General features: G+C 39.0%; 1 pseudogene; it reads right to left on the bottom strand.

Annotated features, from left to right (window-relative positions):
- Positions 1–422: 422 nt before the first annotated feature.
- LOC142871538 (microtubule-associated protein RP/EB family member 1 pseudogene) lies at positions 423–2322 on the bottom strand (annotated as a pseudogene).
- Positions 2323–8032: the final 5710 nt, after the last annotated feature.

Genomic DNA, 8032 nt, shown 5'->3' with positions numbered 1-8032 from the left:
CCCTTCCTTCCCAGACTCAATGTTGAACACATAAAATCTCCTGTCCTGTCATATTTTATACCTTGAAATATGGAAGCATATTTTAAATACTCTTAAGGCATGTGTGTATTATGATCTTGTCTGCCCAGATTTCACATTAGCTTAAAATTCAATTCAGTCTTTACGTTTCGCTACTGAGGCCGCCACCTGAGCATGTTACATAACACCTCCAGCGATCAGAGTGACCCGCCACCACACGGTGAGCCTCTCTGTTCCCCAGGTGAACCAACCTGATGTTAATACTGCTCTCCTAACAAGGTAAAATCTCCCAACTCAAACTGATTGGAAGAGGAGGGAAACTTCTGCAAAGTGCACTTTAAGAAGAGGTACTTTTTGCTCATGAAAAGAAACCAGTGAGTCCGATAAGAATAATGAAAGGGAGTATTTTACAGTTAAGCACAGGATTTGGAGTGAAGAATTCGGATGTTGCTCTGCTAGTCCAGGCTGTTAATACTCTTCTTGTTCCTCCCATGGGCCCCCTTCATGAGGTGTCACAAAGCCTTCATCTGTGGCATAGAGAATGTCTACGATCCTCTGCCATACAGGGTCATTTTCCCCCTCGTTCTCCTGGCAAATCAATTCGATGTTCCTTAGCTTTCCAAAGTAGAAATCTCTCTCGTTCTCCAAGTCGTCGACAGTAAGTTTCATATGTTGACCTGCTGCATCATTGCCCACACTGGGATTCTTCCGCACCACCCCGGGTCTGGCCTTAGGCACAGAAATAGTTCTCTGTGTTGAAACGGGCCTCCGTGGAACTGCACTGCTAGAGCTGAGGGGTTTCTTGGATTTATCCAGAGCTGGAGCAACAAGGGAGGGGAGGAAGCCACTGCAGTTTCTTGACTTTGTCTCCCAGCCACAGGGTCATAGTCTTTTCCATCATAGTTTGCACCAAAAAATTTCTTGAACCACTGAACGCATTCAAAATTGTCCTGCAACTTTCCTTTCACTAATTTATCCACAGGACTTATTTTGTCTATGCCCATCCTCTTAAAACCCGCTTGTAGTGTTTTGAAGTTCTGAATGTACTCGTGTTCTAGGTTAGCTTGGAATTTCACTTTCTTCAATGCAGTGGAGCCAGGGAACAGCATGCCCATCAACTGACAATAGGCAGCCCCTGAGCACAACTGTTAGATCTTTGTCAGATCCAACGGCAGAGCCTCATTGATCCAGGCCAGCATATCATGTCAGCTTAAACTATCATCAGTGACTGATGTCGAGTAGACATTCACTGCCACCTTCGGCTCTCGGCGGAACGGTGTCCACTGCCCACGCCCGGCTCCGGTTCCGTCTTCCTCTCGTTCAAACCGCCGACCCCCGTGCCCTTACTTTTCTATCCAGAAGTGAATGTTTTCTGACAACAGTTCTACCTTTATATCTCAACTAACTATTCAATGAGTAATCAGATTTAATGAGATTGATGAAGTTTGGAAACACCTTGATTGTTCATCCTTTAGTTGACAATCAGGTCAAAGTGTCAGGTCCCTTCTAAAGGTTACTTACTTAATAGTGATTATAGTTTAACAATATGATAGATTTATTTTGGAACCCCTGCCCTGCCGATGCCTTCTGCTTTGGGAAATCATGCTTACCTACAGCCGGGCTCGGATAGCTGTGTTGATACCATGTGACCTTCAGCACAGGTGATTCGACTGGTGGTGGACACTTGAACCTGACATAAGCAGTCCCTCAACCTGGTCAGTGACCAACCAAGTTATCTTGCTTGAAAATTTGAGCTACAGGACATAGAGACCATAGTCAGTCATTGGAGGATGTTAGACTCGTAAGGCCGTGTTGAATGAGGACCAGAGTCAGTTCATGCTACGTAGGTAAACTGAGGTTGTGAGAAAGCTGAAACTACTAGTAAGCAGAGAAAGCTGGTGTGCTGAGAAGAGGATGCATCAGGCAGGTGGTGAGTGAAAAGACCATATGGACCAAGAAAGAGAGTGATGGAACACACATGACTTTGGTTCCTGGTGGCTTCTCAGCTCCAGACTCCAAAAGGCCTGTCTATACTGTATTTCTTGCTTATTGGTATCGGTGAAATGACCTCATAGATCTTACAACAACCCTCACTCCCACTACATCTGTTTTTTGAGATAAGGCCTTCTGTTCCTTATAGCCAAAAAAACCTTGACTAAAATCAGCTACTACTAGGTGTTGCCAGCAGTGGCTGTAACAGAAGGTTGTAAACTTGTATCTTGGTAATTAAGCAAAGGGCGGAATGTTTTCTAGTTGCTTATTTTGAAGTAAAACTAGATGTCATTAAAAGCTGTTTACATCCATGCTCTCATCGTTAATCATTTAGGACATTGTGGCTTTCCACCCTTTTCTCACTTGTGATAATGGTATTGGCTTTATAGGGTGGGGCTTTAGGAACTCTGTTAGGAGGAAGAAAACCCTAACATAAACTTACATCAAAGGACAAGATTGCCTTTGCTGGTTTATAATGGTGGACTTTCTGATTATCTGCACCAGGGACATAATCTTGATTGCCTTGTCAACAAATCCATTGCCTAAATACCTGGAGATTTTTATGGTTGGGGAAACTCCGGATATATAGCACAAGAAGGGAGGCAAGTGAGGAACTACACGGTGCATCTTACAGCTCCAGGAATGACGAGTTCACTCCTCATCAGATTTAGCTCCTACACCAAACTGGCATTTATCTGGGTGGAGAAGTGTAAACAGTGGGTGCCCTAGGAGTGGAGCTCTCGCTGTCTTCTTTTTCTTTTCTTTTTTTCAAATGAGTCAAAAGAGAGAACATTATTTAAATTTGCATAAAACACTAAGCTACTCTGGTAATAAATTCCCAAGTTAAGAGAAATACTCTGCAGGAAGAGTTTTTATATCTGGGAGAATGGACAGAAAAATGAATGTCAGTTGGGAAAAGGACTCTTGGAGAATAGTAGTGGGAGAACTCATTTACAGTGTGGCAATGTAGCCTAGTGGCTGGGCACATAGGCTCTGGACCTAGACCACCTGGCTTCACATCCTAAGTCCACCACTTAGTAGCTGTATGACCTTAGAGAGGTTATTTGATGTCTTAATGCCACAATTTTTTCATCTATAAAATGTGAATATCAATAGTATCTATAAACTTATTTCCCATATAAATTCGTTGCAAAAAATTAAAGGCACAATAAATGTAATATGCATAGAGCAGTGTCTGGCCTAGAGTAGGCTTATAAATGCTTAATAAATGCTAGTTATTATTATTTTGTAAGACATCACCTGGTATGCCCATAAGACCAGTGAGATGCACGGGAACTAACACCACAAGTGTCGTATATATTATTTTCCTGATGAAAAAATCTAATACATTTACTCCTTGACTGCGGAATGAGTGTGTATTGGCTGAAACAAGAAAGAAGATTCATAACAGGGCTACTAAAATGAAGACGGGAAGATATAAGGAAGGAAAACAGACTGGGCTGTGATCTGGAAAAATAACGACTGAGATGTACTGTGTTGAATTTTATGAAGGACAGGAATGGTATGAATAATAACTTGTTTATGAAATACTGGGAAATTAGAGCTGGCATGAAAGATGAATACTTGAGGTGAATACTTGAACAGATGGCTGCTTGACTGTGCATGCACAGTGAGTGGTTCAGTTATGGAGCTCGTTAGCTCAGGAGTGTTAAGAGCAATCTGGACAAAGGCTATGAGCTATGGTCCCTTAACTACTGAGGATAGTTAGGGATGTTAGTGATAGAGCCCTGGTTTAGTCCAGTTCAGCATAGGTAAATAACTTACGTTAATATAGTCCTTAACTCATTTGATTCTGACAATAGTCATGTACTGAGCTTTTACTGTGGGCAAAGCTCTGCTAGGAATCAAAAGATGCGAAAGATGGGCTGTGTTAAAGTTTCTGATCTGCATTGCCACCCAGAAACACTGTAATTAGATTAATTTCATCGGAGAGCTTAATGTATTCGATTCACTTCTGTTTTACAATGTTTAAGACCACAGAATTTTTAGTTATTTTATAAAAGCTTAGGATTGGTATTGTGAAGGAGCTAAAGAATTAAAAGCTCTCTTTTTATTATTGTTTTGTTTTCATAATTCTACCCAGGCTACACTTGAAAGTCAATAGAAAAGTTTATTTTTAAAATGTATTGTTATTTTTGGAGTAGTTCACAAAAAGCGATCTTAGGGTTAGAAGTTAATTTAGAGATTACCTTCTTCAATTCTTCATTTCACAGATATAGGAGATGGGCCCCGAGAATTTAGGTGACATGCTCAAGGTGGCAAAGCTTGGATGGAAGCCCAGGTTCTAGTCTTCTGTGTTTTCTTTCCTTTCTGGCCGCTTCCACAAAGAGGATCAGAGTAATTGTAGTTCAGCTTATTTCTGTGTACACACAGGCTGAAATATGTAATGTTTTATCTCAGAGGACCCAGTGGAGCTTCAGCTTCAGGGCCCCTCAGTTGTAGGAGCTTTGGAGCGGGGAGAGGAAGCTGGGTTGCAACCAGCAAACATTTCTATAAGTGTTTCTTGTCAATGACCTAAAGAAATACTACAGGAGATGGATTAGACTCTCTAAGACTCCAGTGATTTGTGGTGATCTTTATCACATTCTTATATAAAAAAAAAGAAACTTACTTTTTTTTTTTTTTTTTTTTTTTTTTGAGACAGAGTCTCGCTTTGTTGCCCAGGCTAGAGTGAGTGCCGTGGCGTCAGCCTAGCTCACAGCAACCTCAAACTCCTGGGCTCAAGCGATCCTTCTGTCTCAGCCTCCCAAGTAGCTGGGACTACAGGCATGTGCTACCATGCCCGGCTAATTTTTTCTATATATATTAGTTGGCCAATTAGTTTCTTTCTATTTATAGTAGAGACGGGGTCTCGCTCTTGCTCAGGCTGGTTTCGAACTCCTGACCTCGAGCAATCCGCCCGCCTCAGCCTCCCAGAGAGCTAGGATTACAGGCGTGAGCCACCGCGCCCGGCTAGAAACTTACTTTTATACCTAATTTTATGTTTGTAATTTTATATTCTTTGTTCTTTAAATAAGTGCCCTCCCTCTGCTCCTAAATTATATAAATTTCTGGCTCCATGAAACCTGGATCTGCTTCTGAGGTCTAGACATATAATCGGTGGGTATTTCATTTGAATAGTTTAAATTTTTATTTTTTATTTCTAAATTCATTTTTATTTGAAATATTTGTATACATTTAAATTAGTTTTATTTTTGCATCTTAAATTAATTTTTATTTTTACTATAGTAATAAGATAGTTACAGAAAGAGTTATGTTAGGATGTTTTTAACTAAAATGGCATTCCCATGCCTCAGCCTGCTCTACCCCTTGATTTGCTCTCCAGAGTCAACAACTTTTAATTCCTTTAGATGCATTCCTCTAATGTTTATCACTATATTGTTTCTTAATAATGTTCTTTCTTAACTGATTAATTTTAGACATTATGTATGGGGTTCCTGTGATGATAGCTAAGAATTTAACTTTGTTACTTCAAACACCCTTTCTCTTTTTTCCCATTTCCCCAAAATAGTTGAATCACAATTTTTGGTTACTTCAATCATCCATATTTACATTATGATGACTGTGTAAATATTAGCCACAGCAGAACCAAGTATTATCCTATGGTATTCTTTCTTATAAAACTTTGTATTTACCCTAGAGTTAATAATCATCTTATTTTCCTTTTGCTTAGTTTTCTGTGTATCTATCTGAATGCACTGCCTTTCCTTTCTTTTTGTATAACCTTTTGTTTTTCCCAGCGTGCATAATTGCTTTCCTTTTCTTTTGCTTCATTTCTGTGTATCTAGCCAAATATACCATCAGAACTGTCATGTGTCTATCCTATCAGTATTATTTTTGGAAATGGTCAAACATATCAGATAATATATAATCTACCAATCCTCCCCCTACCTTTTTTTCCCTCCTTCCCATAATCTTTTATCCTCCTGCTCTAATATAGAATGATTTATTTTTTCTGATGTCTGGAAATTTTATAATGATAAGCCTTTGGTAAAGATGTTTAATGAGGATGACTCTCAGTGGGCTCTTTATAAATCCTCGGGAATTATCTGTTCATTATGAGCAATTTTATATAAGCAAATTTTGAAAGTGTATTTTAAGTGCCTAGTGGTGTAGAAGGACTGCTTTCATTTTCTAGCTGATTAGGTTTACATAGTAGGGTGTAGGGAATGCTCTTGATAATGGATAAAGTACTCCATGTGGATATCTGAAATATCTAGTGATTAAAAGTAGAGTTTGCTAATATAGAATCCAAATCCTATTTCTTGACCTGTATATTAACTTTAGGGTGAGTTATCTGAATTTTGAAGTTGATATAATTATTTAGAATATATTTCCAAATAATTTCTTGTTATTTTCATGCTCATAGTAACCCTTGCTACTATGAAAGTTAGTTTTAATATAGATAAGTTAAATATAATTTTAAAATGTGATATATTTTAAAAACTAGTTTTATGTACAAAACTTGTTTTACATACTATTTTTATTAGCTACATTAGAGGCATTACATAATCATGGGGAATTAACTACACCAGTTCTGACGACAGCTTTTTTTCCCCACTGCTTTACGTAAACAGGATATTTAGTTATTCTTTTACTATGTACTTTTAAAGTAGGCAATGATATTATTTTACTTTGCTGAAGTAGAAATTAAAGCCATTGCAATTTCTGATTAAGTTTTCTTATGAGGACTTCTTGTTCTCAGAAAATTCATTCCTCTGTTAAGGAGGATTAATGTTTTCCTAAATAATCCACTGCATAAATCAAGGAAGACACTGATTTTTTTTTAGAGAAGGAGAAATCTTTTTCAGTACGTTTCAATGTGTTTTAAACTTATTCCTTTTTGAGAGTGTTGCATCTCAAGTGGCGTGCTCTTCTATTCTTGTAGAACACGGCTCTGTATTTGATTTGTTTATATGTATTTCCTGAGAATATCATGAGAAGAAAAAAATATTTTTAGATCCTTAAGGTTTTGATTGAAACACCCAACCCTGGTAACCTTTACAAGCAGAGATTAAGTGTGCGTGATTAAATCCTTCTCCCAAAATACACTGCTCCTGGAATGCCCCTGGCCTCTGCCTAGACCTGTAGCTTTGAAGCAACTCAGGATGCGCCACCCATTCACCCTTCCTTTTCTGTCTTCAGTAGTATTGTCTGCTGAAAGTTGTGGACAGACATAGGAGTGGTGAATCCCCAGGGGCAAGGGTAGTCTGCCCTGTTTGCCTGAGATTTTTTTTTTTCCCAGTTAAGGAATTGAATGGTGGTAAGGTTCATGCTGAGGAATTGTTCGGGGCAGAGAAACATCTATTTAAGATTATGACATTTCCCCTGCACTTTTGGATACTTTACAATGAATTATTTTCCTATCTGCATGTGTTGTGTAAGGGGTTTCATGGCACTTGCATTTATATTATATTACTGGAAGCGTACCAAAAGTAAATGTGTTTACTGAGCCAATTGACTATGTAAACTTTTGGTTTGTTTCATCAGTTAGATTCCACATCGCTGCTCTCTGAGGAACAGTTAAAGTGTCTTCTGGATGAATGCACATTCAAACAAAAATCCATCATTAGACTTTCTTCAGAAAGAGGAACCAAAGACATTGAGGATGTAACACCCGCATTCCACCAGCTCTCCGGATCCATCATCTCTGAGTCACTAAATGGGTCAGAAACTGAGGTCCAGAAGACTGAGGTGGAAGATGCTCCTATGCTTGACAGTGCAGAATGTGAAGCTTCTAAAGGCTACTATCTCACTAAAGCCTTGACGGGGCATTCCATGTCAAAAGCTCTTGTCACTGAAGCAGAGAATATGACATGCTCCCAATTTTCCAAGGATGAGGTTGTTAGTGACACAAAAGACTATTTTATGTCGAAAACTCTTGGCATTGGGAGACTGAAAAGGCCCTCTTTCTTGGATGATCCACTGTATGATATCAATGAGAGCCTTTTATCAGAAGACCAGCATCTGAAACTCAGCCCTCCAGAGAACCCAAAAACAG

The sequence above is a fragment of the Microcebus murinus genome, chromosome 6 (genome assembly GCF_040939455.1).
Source record: "Microcebus murinus isolate Inina chromosome 6, M.murinus_Inina_mat1.0, whole genome shotgun sequence".
Taxonomy (NCBI): Eukaryota; Metazoa; Chordata; class Mammalia; order Primates; family Cheirogaleidae; genus Microcebus; species Microcebus murinus.
Note: the sequence above shows the minus strand (reverse complement) of the source record. Positions and strands in the feature narration are given on the sequence as shown.